This window comes from Thermobia domestica, chromosome 1 (assembly GCF_964235325.1).
Source record: "Thermobia domestica chromosome 1, izTheDome1.hap1.1, whole genome shotgun sequence".
NCBI lineage: Eukaryota > Metazoa > Arthropoda > Insecta > Zygentoma > Lepismatidae > Thermobia > Thermobia domestica.
Genome location: NC_137454.1, coordinates 242,007,781 through 242,019,890, shown reverse-complemented (window position 1 = coordinate 242,019,890; position 12,110 = coordinate 242,007,781). Strand labels below are relative to the sequence as shown.

The window sequence follows — 12,110 nt, the reverse complement described above, 5'->3', positions numbered from 1 at the left end:
AGAAGAAAATTTTTCACCTCACTTCACGGCTAAACAACGATGTAGGAATAAGTAAAGTATGTTTTTTGAAACGGAAAATTTTCCGTTTCAAAATTTTCCGGAAAATTTTAATCACTATACAGGACAGACAATTTTTCGATTCATGAAATCACGGCTAAACAACGATGTAGGAATAAGTGGAGTATGTTTTTTTATGAATCGGAAAATTTTCCGGAAAATTTTCATCACTGCTTGTAATATTGGAATCTCACAAACCTTGGACTCCTTCCCCCCCCCCCCCCAAAAAAAAAAATCTAGCTGCACGCCTGAGTCGCGACCATTATCGCAAACCGAAACAAAAATTTTGCATTCGTATAACGCAAAACCGCAATTAAGAAAGGAAAGAAAAACAGCATTACGATAAGTGTCGTCACATTTTTGTCAGTTAGTTCAACATTTTGCCACAAGAGAACACCACATGTCTAAATCTGCTACCTTCGCCGTGCGGATGAATTATGAACTTCGAGCTTCATCAAATTTTTCGCACTCCCTTTGATACAGCTTGAACTCAATCTAGAAGTGAGATGATATTTTTGGTCAAATATTTATTTGGTTGGAATCAAGTGGAAAACTTGAGATTCAGTTCAGCTTTAAGACTTCTAGCTAAGCTCACCTTCATAAAAACAAAAACAAACAAAAAAGTGAATAATTTAAATACAGTGACAATGGTAGAGTGGTCCAACGGTGTGGGTCCTCTCTGACTCTTCCAGACCAGGACCGTAGCTTCTGGATTATTTCATCGGGAAAATACCTTCTTTTTGAGGCCTACTAAAATTATTTTCATTATATAACTATTGTATATATCGGGTGTTCTAAAAATGACCCCAAACTATTGATCACTGTTTTACAAGTCAAAGCATATATACAGTAAAACCTGTAACCTTGTCCATCTCTCTAAGTTGGTCACCTGCTCATCTTGAACCTGCATTTTTTCGTAAGACATTAGATACTGCGATGCAATTTTTCGTTTGTATTGCAATTCTGTGATTTTGTGAATTGCATTACAGCTTTTGTAATATGAGAGAGTAGAAAGTCAAGAAACACTATTTTTTAATTACACTACTGTTCCATTTAACCCTGTACTATTTCAATGACTGAAAAAGCAGTTCTTAGTTGATAACAATGTGACATTATCACAATAATTATAGACTTAAAAAATGTTTGAAGTCATACACAATTAGCACTTCAGAACAAGATGCATACATGCTTAGCACAGTTGAAAACATCTATATTTTGTCTTTAGTATACTTAATGAAGTAGGGTTAGGCTATTTTATTTCAAATTAAGCAATTGAAAATACACATATTCATCTAACACGTTACTATGAAAATCAAAACCAAGCACTTCTTTTTGGGAAGCAGAGGCGGATCCAGGACGGACTTCTGGGGGGCGGTGGGTTGTAATACTGCTACTTAGAGCTACTTTTAAGAGCTTCAAACTCTGGAATGGGTTTTATTTATATATAAAATAAGAAAGTTTCCCCTTTTGGGAGGGGCAGTCGCCCCGATCCCATCCCTGACAGAAAGTAATAGAAGCCATGCTCATTGATGGGTCGCTATGTAGACTTGGTTTACAAAACACTTAAAAGGCTCGTAAGCTTTATTTCATTTTTCAAAAAATCTTCTATAATTGTAATCATTGAGAACATTATCAAAATTTGTAGACAAAGAGTTCCATATCTAAAGTGTTCCAGTATCGTTTGTCGAACGCCAATAGAACAAGTTTGATTTCCTATCGTAAAGCATTAGTTCTCTTTGTAGTATAAGAACCCTTTCAAGGCAACAAAATGTGTTCTCATATTTTGCTGTTGAAGCACCAATTATTACAATTCCTATATTTCGAAAAATATTTTTACACAGATACATCATATGTAAGATTCTTGTCACTCTTGATGTTGGATAAAATGTTTACTTTAACTATTTCACTTTCTAATTTGAAAACTTGTTTGCTGCAGACTTGAATATTCAATAGTGGCAATAATTCGGAACTAATTGCTCATAACGTTTCTGAGTGTAGCTCCAAACAATTGATCGTTGAATGTCCCGTGCAAATTACTTGAGGTGAATTGCTTCATCTTGAGTCATACAATTTCGAGATTCTTGAGCAACAAAATCTTTGAAAGGCGGGAGAATCTTCCGAATTTACATCAACGGAATGAGATCAGTATTTGATATATTAGTGTAAATCTTCTGTAATTTGTTTGTGATAAAAATGTCTTTTTTGTTCAACAAACTGACCAACAAGACTTCACAACTTGATCTGATTTACCGAGATGCATTCCTCTGTCTTCTTAAACACTCTTAGCTCTCAAATGTTGATAGGGTTTGTAATATTAGAGGAGTAATGGAACAGAATGCTAATGTCTCACTTTCTTAAAAGCCCAGATCTAATCCCGTTTGAGAAAAATCTCCAGAACAGATATTATATCAACAAAATTCTCTTCAATACTTTTCACTGCTTTCAAGTATCCAGTTCGTTGCTGGTCCATCAACCTCTTAAGCTTTTGATCTTTGGATATCTTCTTTTTTCTTTCTTTCTTTCTGAAAAACGTGTACAGTAATTTGGATAATTCAAAATACTCTTTCCCTTAGAGATCGCTGAACAAGTATGAATGAAGTTGATGATGGTGAATATGAAGTTGATGATTATAGCAATGAATATAAGGGATTGATTTTCGAAGTTGTAGTAGTTTTTGAACACCTTCCTTATATCGTGACATTCGAAATCCTGCTTTGGAAAGAGCTTCAAAGTCGTTTACTAGTATACCTTTAAGTCATAAATCCGATAATTGAAAAAGATCCAATAAATATTCATGCACCTTTATATTATGCACTGTACTGTTTATCACTCAGAACCATTATGCGTCTGTAATGCAAATTACAAGGGAACTTAAGCAGCACCTCCCACAGCTGCGTAAACAGTTACACGCCACGGGAGAAACCGTTGATAAGGAAAAATAATACTGAGCACAACTCCAATGGTGCAACGAACATATTAACATGACCGCTGGAAACAGTAAATTTTTGATATGATCGAGGAATTAGGAATTAAATTTTTGAACTGTCGGGATTTAATACCATTTAGCCCGTCACGTATATATGAGGGATGACATCCGCCGGCGAGCACACTATCCGATGAAAGGAAAGGAAGGAAGCGGCCTGGGACCATTAAGTTAGGTACCACCCCGGCATTTGCCTGGTGAATGAGGGAAACCCAGGAAAAACCTTACACAAGATGGCTGGTCTAAGAAAGCTGGTACACTTTTCCGACCGAGTATCCTCACCGGGAATCGAACCCAGGACCACTCGCACCAAAGGCGAGAACATTAGCGACTATACCACGCGGGACCACTTGTAATATGATCTGATGAGCAAACTTTATTTCAAACACAGGTCATGTTAACGTGTGACGGACACCTAAAAACTTATCTGTAGTGCGCCAGTGTCCAAGCCCAACTGTGAAACATGGCTGCGACTCTGTTATATTTATATTTTGGGCCGCAATATCCTTGTTGTTAGTGGGTCTTGTTCTTACACTTACCGGTCGCTCACTGCCCATGAATATGTAAACATTTTAGAGAATCATGTACATCATATGATCAAGATGTTTCCGGACAATGACGTCATTTTCCAATGCGCCCGTTCACACAGGAGCTGTTGCGACGAGGTTTCAGGAATATATAGATGAAGCTGAACACTTCTATTTGTACGCCCAATCACCGGATCTGAACATAATGGGAATATCTGTAATCCATTTTGGGCACACAAATCCGGCACAAATTCCAGCCTCCATTATTTTTCACGAAACCGAGTAAAGCATTACGCGAAAAATGGTGTAATATTCCACTTACTCTCTTTCACGATATCTATGATTTCATTCCACATCACATCAAAGCTGTTCTGAGAGGAAAAAATGGTTCAAAATCATATTAATTTGTTAAATTGCACTTTGTTTTTAGTTGTTTACATTTAATTGATAAGTAGTAGTAGGCATGAAACAGTAAATTTACTGACTTACTGACTTACTCTTCAAAGTATGTACCAAAACTAGCCCACAAACTTGAAATTTTATATAAATGTCCTCTGTCTTAAGGTGCAAAGGGGACTTGTATGTCTTTTTTCTGACTTCTAACTCTCCCAAACTATTAAGTGGAGGTCCCTGAAATTTTGCACAAATGCTTTCTTTACTTTTTAGGATGAGATAAGAGGGGATTTTGCGAAGTGTAACCCCTAAAGAATGAGTAGGGGAGGGTGCTTGATTGACTTCTTTACAGTTCACCACATCTCCGAAACTATCAGGTATAGAACCTTGAAATCTTGTATAAATGCTCGTTTTGCATCATAAGCTCTAGATTAAACGGGCCTTTGTGAAATGCGATCCTAAAAAGGGAATAAGGAGATTCTTTTTCTCGTTACCATGTACCCAAAACTTTATTCGGTGTAGAGCCATAAAATTCTGTGCGTGTTATTCACTTGCTCAAAATCAATATCGAAGAAGAATAAGAATTGAATACAGGAAGAAGAAAGTGAAGAAAACTATTATCCGCGGCAATAAGCGCAGGAATATGCTAGTAAAATCGAAAATCTATTTACAATTTTACAGGATTAATCAGCTTAACACAGTATTAAAAGATACTACGAACAAATCTTACCAACTCAACTTCAAATGTGTGTTTAGCACGTTCCGATACAATCTTCACGTATTTAATTTCAAGTTACAATAGTCAAATGTGGTCTTGTGAGATTGTGCAGCTTTACCTAACTCACAAAATAAATTCATTAATTAGTTTCAGAAATAATTCATTAGATTCAATATCTATATGGTTTTAGAACAGAAAGATGCAAACCCTTGTTGTTTTTATTTAGCAATTAGAGAAAGAAATTGGTCACACATAGTTTCAGAAAATAAAAAGAAATTTTGAATAATTGTAATTGGCAAAATCCTTCACCTTGGATTTCAGTAGGAATAATAATACAATCATAAATATACATTCACGCCGCATCAAAATAATAATAATAATAATAATAATAATAATAATAATAATAATAATAATAATAATAATAATAATAATAATAATAATAATAATAATAATAATAACATAAAACAGGAATATAAAGCAGAGAAAAACAATGTAATAAACTAAAGACAAATATTTAAAAGCATAAGTAGACATTTGGTTAAGCATAATACTTACGACCCAATTCTCAAGGTGGAACGGAGGCTCAATTAGCCCTCACGGCTAGTCTAGTGGCTAGCACGTGCACCTTTGGTGTACGGGGTCTAGGGTTCGATTTCCAGTGGGAAAGAATTTGGAATTTTAACTGTCCTCGGTGTTTCTGTGTTCGTGTCCCTGTCGTTCAAGGTTAATGGATAAACGAGTAAAATTAAGTAAAAAGTTAGTAATAACTAGTTCAGCAAGTTAATGTACCGTTGAATAAAGGAAATATTGAATGTCTTAAAACGGAAAAATTTAACTTAAAGTAATTAGAAGAGCCATGTAAGAGAGGACTACCAGATTGAAGTTTCGAATAGACTCTTGGTTTTAGAAGATTCGGAGTGCACTACTGTTGAGGATACTTGAATTGAAATTAGAGAAAGCTTTAAAATTTCAGCAAAAGAAAAATTGGCACACACGGAAATATGTAGGAACAAACCATAGTTCGACCAGGAATGCATTAAACCAGCAGAGAAGAGAAAAGAGGCACAATTACATTGGCTACGAAATCCGAATGAAATAACTACACAAAATTTCGTAGAAATCAGGCGGGAAACTTCCAAGACTTTTAGAACAAAGAAACGCGACTTCTTGAAAGCTAAAATTAAAGAACTTGAAGATAATAGTAAACATAAAAACATTCGGGACATGTATAAGGGGATCAACGAATTTAAGAAAGGCTATCAACATTGTGTTTATATTAAAAAAAGCTGATGGAACAGTTCTCACTGATACAGATAGCATCTGAAATAGATGGAAAGATTTCTTTGACGATTTGCAAAACACACGGCCAAAAACTAATGTGCGTGGAGAAAGGAAGATACACACTGCAGAACCATATATTCTAGAACCTAACCGAATAGAAGTGGACATCGCTATAGTAGCCGAGTTGAAAGGTGTTCACCAGGTCATGACAGAGAACAATAGAAAGAAATGCAGAGATCTTATTAAACGCTTGCAGGGACATGGGTTTAGAAGTAAATGCAAAGAAAACTAAATACATGGAAGTGCGTAGGGACAGTAATACGGTGAATTATGGATGTGTTAAAATACAAAATGATATTTTTGATAAAGTGAATACTTTCAAATATCTAGGATCAATATTATCAGACGAAAACCATATTCACGAAGAAATTAAATGTCGACTAAAAGCAGGGAATTCGTGTTATTATGCAGTTCAAAATCTCTTGTCGTCGCGAATTCTGTCAAGAAATTTGAAACTTAAAATGTATAAAACGATAATCAAGGCCTATGGTTCTGTATGCTTGCAAAACATGGTCGCTTACTCTAAGGGAAGAACATAGACTAAAAGCATTTGAGAATAAGATCCTGAAACAAATATTCGGACCCAAGAGAAACGGGAATAGCGGAAACTTCATAACGAGGAATTACATAATTTATACAGTTTGCCGAACATTGTTAGGGCCATCAAATCTAGAAGGCTTAGGTGGGCAGGGTATGTAGCTAGGATGGAAGAAAGTAGAAACGCTTTCAAAATCCTGACTGGAAGACCAATCAGAAAATGACCATTAGGAAGACCTAGGGGCAGATGGGAGGCCAATAGTAAGATGGATCTCGCAGAAATAGGAATACAAAGTAGAAACCTGATCCTGTTGGCTAAGGATAGAAGTCAGTGGAGAGCTTTCTATAACGCAGCATTGAATTCCCGGGTTACATAGGCCATAAAGTTAGTTAGTAGTTAGTTAGTTAAACAAATTAATGAGATAAGTTCGGTGAATCAGTTAACTTGAAAAAGAAAAGTGGTAGAATGCTTACTTGTGGTGTGTGGGGTCCCTGAATTGAACCCCGGTGAAGTAAGTTAGCGGTGAACAACATCGTGTCTGTCGGTTTTCTCGGGGTACTCCTGTTTCCTCCCACTTTCTCATTCTACCAATTCATTCATCATCATTTACTTCTTTTACTTTGGTTGGCAGATTAGCAAGATATTGTGGTGTTCAATACCCGCACCATCTTTGTTTTATAGTTTATTATTTTATCCGGAAATTTCTCTTCCTTTTGTTTATTTATGTAAACTGGAGTTTTAATATTATTTTACTGATTTCTTCTTCCAGTTTAATTAAATTTCCCTGGGTTTTTGGAAATAAATTCGCGTCTTATATAAATTAGTATTACTTAAATAAAATTTGTTTACAAACATTGAAATTATGTAAGATGAAGTTTAATTTTTACCAACGTGAGTAAAGGACATTTAAATATTTTTAAAAATTAGTAAAATCAGGCCATTAAATTTTCAGTTCATTTGAAAGAAAAAAGGAAAAGACATAAGTCCAATTTTAGTGTTGGTGTATTACAAAATAAATCTAACATAGTTTTCTTAAAGATATCTATAGTTCGTATTACATGTGTCAATTACTTTGTGTTCGATACATATTTTGTTATAAGAAGAGCAAATTCTTCAGATTGGTGATTTCAATAATACATTGGTCCTTGATTTTTTACAATACAACAGGAGCACGAGTTTTTAGTGTCGGAACATGAAAATTTAGTGTCGATAGCAGATCCGTACAATTAAACTAGCTTTGTACTATTTTATGAAAAAAAAATACATCTATCACATTTCGCCTTTGTTCAAGTTTAGGGATTCAGAAGTTGTCTATTCATGTTAGATAGTTTTCATAAGATGGATAGGTTCCAGTCATCTTGTATGCCAAGTATTTGATAAATTTAGATGGGAATTTTTCCAGTTGGTGTCGGTATTGGTGTACAGCAGCATATTCCAGTTTTGATCAGACATAGGAATAATACCTTTTTGTTAGTGTGGTAATATTGTTAAACTCTTCTCCAAGTTCTAATTATGAATCCTAACATCTTGGGAGATTCATTAACTATGTTCACTGTATATTTATTAAATGTCAGTTTCACATCTATGTAACTCAAAGATATTTGACTGAGTTTAATCTGTTTAGTAAGAACTGATTCATTGAATAATTAAACTCTATTTGATTTTTGTTTCTAGTAAACGATAAAATGTTACATTTGTTTATGTTTACACTAAGTTTGTTAAGAGAACATGAGTTAGCAATATTTTACATGGAAACAGTCATATCCTACCGTATACTTTCAGGTCATCCGTAAAAAGCAATTTGTCACTTAATAATATATGATCAGGGAGATTGTTAATGAATGCAAGGAACAATAATGAACCTGTGAAATTCCAGAATATGCAATCTAATCAGTTGATTTATACTCTTTGTTGATAACAATTTGTTTACGGTTGCTTACATATGATAAGAAGAACTTTATATACATATATATATATATATATATATATATATATATATATATATATATACTAAAATAAATATGGCGCAGATATTAACACCCTTAATAAAACACGGCGTTTATTATTCATATTATGGACATAAAGGTATGGTGTTCAAGGTCGCTAATCACTTCTGCATTTGACAAGACAAAAGGTGTGTTGATATAGCATTTAGTGCACGCATCGTTTTATGACCATATCGGTGCTGTGTGTGCATGCCACGAAGTGAAAATGCTTTTAAAAAAAAAATAATAAACGCGCAGAAGAAACGAAATCAGTATTCATACTGCGCCTATTTTGGTAATTGTTCAATACAGACGTTTGGTCGAAGAAAATACTACAGGGGGGGGGGGGGAGAAGGTGTGAAGGTTGTCCCACTTCTTTACTACTAGCTGACCAAATCCTAAATGTTTGCTGCCCGTTCCCCGCCATAATAATCACGGTAAGGACTGGCTATTCAAGTGATCCATACAAGCAGAACGAAAGAAAGAAAGAAACTACAGATAGCTTACAGGTAAGACCTGACCAGACCAAACTTTCTTACTCTGCCATGCGTGTTTTGCACCTATTACAACAGAACTTCTTGTAACAAAACAAAAAGAAAGAAAGAAAAAAAAGTAGCTTCGATTGGATCCAAAATAAAATTTCGTCATCAAAAATAGCTGCTATTCCCAATCCAGCTCAGCAAAATTTCCTCTCGCACTTTGCCTTATTCGCTCAATTACATTTTCACTTTTCTTAGTGACATTAGATGCAAGTAGTACATTTTTCACACCTCATTACCTGTGTGCAGTGACGATTCATTTGTTAAAATGATTGAATAAGTGAGCAATGATTATAATCAATATAGTATTTGGAAATGACTTTACTAACAAGTGTGTGTGTGTTGTTAGGAACAGATTCATCACTCACTATACTGGAAACTATCTACAATATGTCTTAGAACTATAGGTAAGCTAGAAATAATTTCTATAAGTTGCTATAGAATATAAGAAATACTTGTAAGATGACGTAACTTACAGTAGGTGAAAATATTTTATGTAAATCTCTTCAGAACATATAATAAAACGCAATTGACTTTGATATTATAAGTAGAGCTGTTAAGATTATTCGAACATTTGTTATTCAAATAATTTTCCTATTTTTATTAGAATATTCGTTTTCAATATTGAACAATCACTCAAATAATAATAATTAATTATCCGAATAATTGTTTGAATAATAATTCGTTATCCGAATAATTGTTTAAATAATAATTCGTTATCCAAATAATTGTTTGATTAACTAAACTGTTTGAAGAATCATTCGTTATTCAAATAATGTTTAAATAATAATTCGCTATTCGAATATTCCTCCATATGTAATTATCACTGGTCACAAGTAGGCTTCTTGGTCCTGCTTCTCTAGGGGCTGTTGTGCTAGGAGTTCAGTTTCAATTTTTAATTTTAAAAAAACAGCAAAAGGAAGAAACTTTGTCTCAACTAACTGAGTGATGTAAAAAGACCAAAATTTAATCTGATGTCAAAATTTATTTTTGTTTTCTTTTTGTTCTTGGTGCCTGCTTGGCCGAATCCGTGGGGGGAGTTGGTAAATTACCATTCCAAATACATTTATGATCAATTTCGCAGACGAATCTCGGAGAACTGCACACTCGAGATTTGATGAGCAAGTTCTGGTTTCTATAGAACATATTTATTGTATCATAAAACCTCTCCTTCGTATGCAGTGTCAGCAGTTGATTTTGAGTTCCAAGTCCCTTTCAGCAGTGAGGCTATATGAAACGGTACCTACTGATTAACGTGGAATCCGAACTACATGAGCTCCCGCCAGGACTCGAACCAGGGTCTCCCAATCCAATGGAGTATCATTAGAGTTCGCTTCTATACTTATCGTTTGCGTGTGCGGAATACGTTCGAACGTTATATGTTTTGAAATTTAGAATATATATATATATATATATATATATATATATATATATATATATATATATATATATATATATATATATATATTGTGCAGTGTAGCGCTTTGGGAGCTTGGGATTCAAAAAAAATTCTTATTAGTATATTAAGTATTCTGCCTTTCGGCAGGTCCTGGGACTAATGATTTTTTTTTTTTTTTCAATTTTAGATTTTGGCCTGGAAATGTTTCTTACACGTTTCTCGATCTTCAGTTTCCTCTATTAACTCCCAATATTTTCTTCTATTTTTCAAATCATCCATCAGCTGTGTTTTTCTTGTTCCTATTCCTCGCTTCCCTTCCATCTTTTCTTCTATGGTGGTATGAAGAAGACAATTTCTTCGCAAGATGTATCCAATCCAATTGAACTTCCTATGAAGGATTGTGGTAGAAGTCTCCTCCTCTCTCCTATCCATTTTAAAGCATCTTCGTTTGTTGATCTCTCTGTCCATTTTATCTTCTCCATTTTCCTCCAACATCACATTTCGAACCTCTCTAAATATTTATTCTCTAACTTCCATAATGTTCAAGTCTCTGAACCATACAGTCCAATGCTAAATATATAGCACTTGACCAACTTCTTAAGTCCAATATTGAGCCTGCTAGTTAAGAGTGATATTTTCTTGTTGAATCCTTCTTTAGCCATGGTAATTCTTGACTTAATCTCTTTGGTGCAGTAAGCGTCTCTCGTCAAAACACTTCCCAGATACTTGAAATTATCGACCTCTTCAAGTTCTCTTTCTTCTACTCTGATCCGTAAGGATGTGTTTCCACGGGATATTCTCATGACTTTCGACTTTTCTTAAACATATTCGTTTTAACTGCCATAAGAATAAGGACGGTAGGAGGTTCTTCATGGAGCATGCGGATATAGTGTAATCAAGGGCAACATTCTTGCGAGAAATGTTTAAAACCAGGACATTGAGGGAGACTCTTATTGCGGGCAACTGTGGCTCAGTGTAGAGCGCTTACCTCTGGTGTATAGGGTCCCTGGTTCGATCCTAGCTCTCGGAGTGGGCTTCTTGGTAAACAAACACAGTATGCGTGGATTCTCCCGTTTCCCCCACTTTCTTAATTCTACCACCTTTCATTATTATCATCGTCTTCCTTAGTCTCGGTGAATATTCGTGGGACTTTATAGCCCACAAAAACCCAAACATTGTTCAAGTAAGAATTTCTGAACAAAACTTTCATGGCTCATTAAATGAGGGTCTTAGATAACAGAAATGTCCAGAAAAGTGTTTTTGTATGAATTGGAAACCCAATGTGACACCTGTGACTCAGCGAGGAACAAACATAGTTTACACAGGGGTGCCCACAGAGGGGGGCTATGACGCAAACTGCGTCATTGAAATATTTGGGGGGGTAAAAATTTATATAAATATGTTTGAGGTGGTGTAAAAATTAATCGAAAATATTTTTTTTCATAAAAGAACACCTACGGATAGACAATTGGGGGGTGCATCATGGACATAAGGGGGGGGCACCACTGGTTTACAACTTTAATTTAGTACATGAACAATTACTAGTTTAAAAGAGTAATTATTGACCCTTTTAGATACAGGAAAAAATAAATGGTGTTATTACGAGACGTGTCGGCAAATAACGGCACTT

At 34.8% G+C, this 12,110-nt stretch overlaps 1 protein-coding gene across 2 annotated transcripts in view; it reads left to right on the top strand.

Moving 5' to 3' along the window:
- Positions 1-8,952: 8,952 nt before the first annotated feature.
- The window catches only part of LOC145694807 (phospholipase B1, membrane-associated-like), an 83,536-nt gene continuing 80,378 nt past the window's right edge, over positions 8,953-12,110 (top strand). The window contains exon 1 of one of the 2 annotated variants that reach the window (XM_081771475.1): positions 8,953-9,051. The gene's annotated coding sequence lies outside the window, so the exon portion shown is untranslated. Of the gene's footprint in view, positions 9,052-9,214; positions 9,489-12,110 lie in introns of those variants that run through there. The other variant, XM_081771457.1, reaches the window with a different exon arrangement.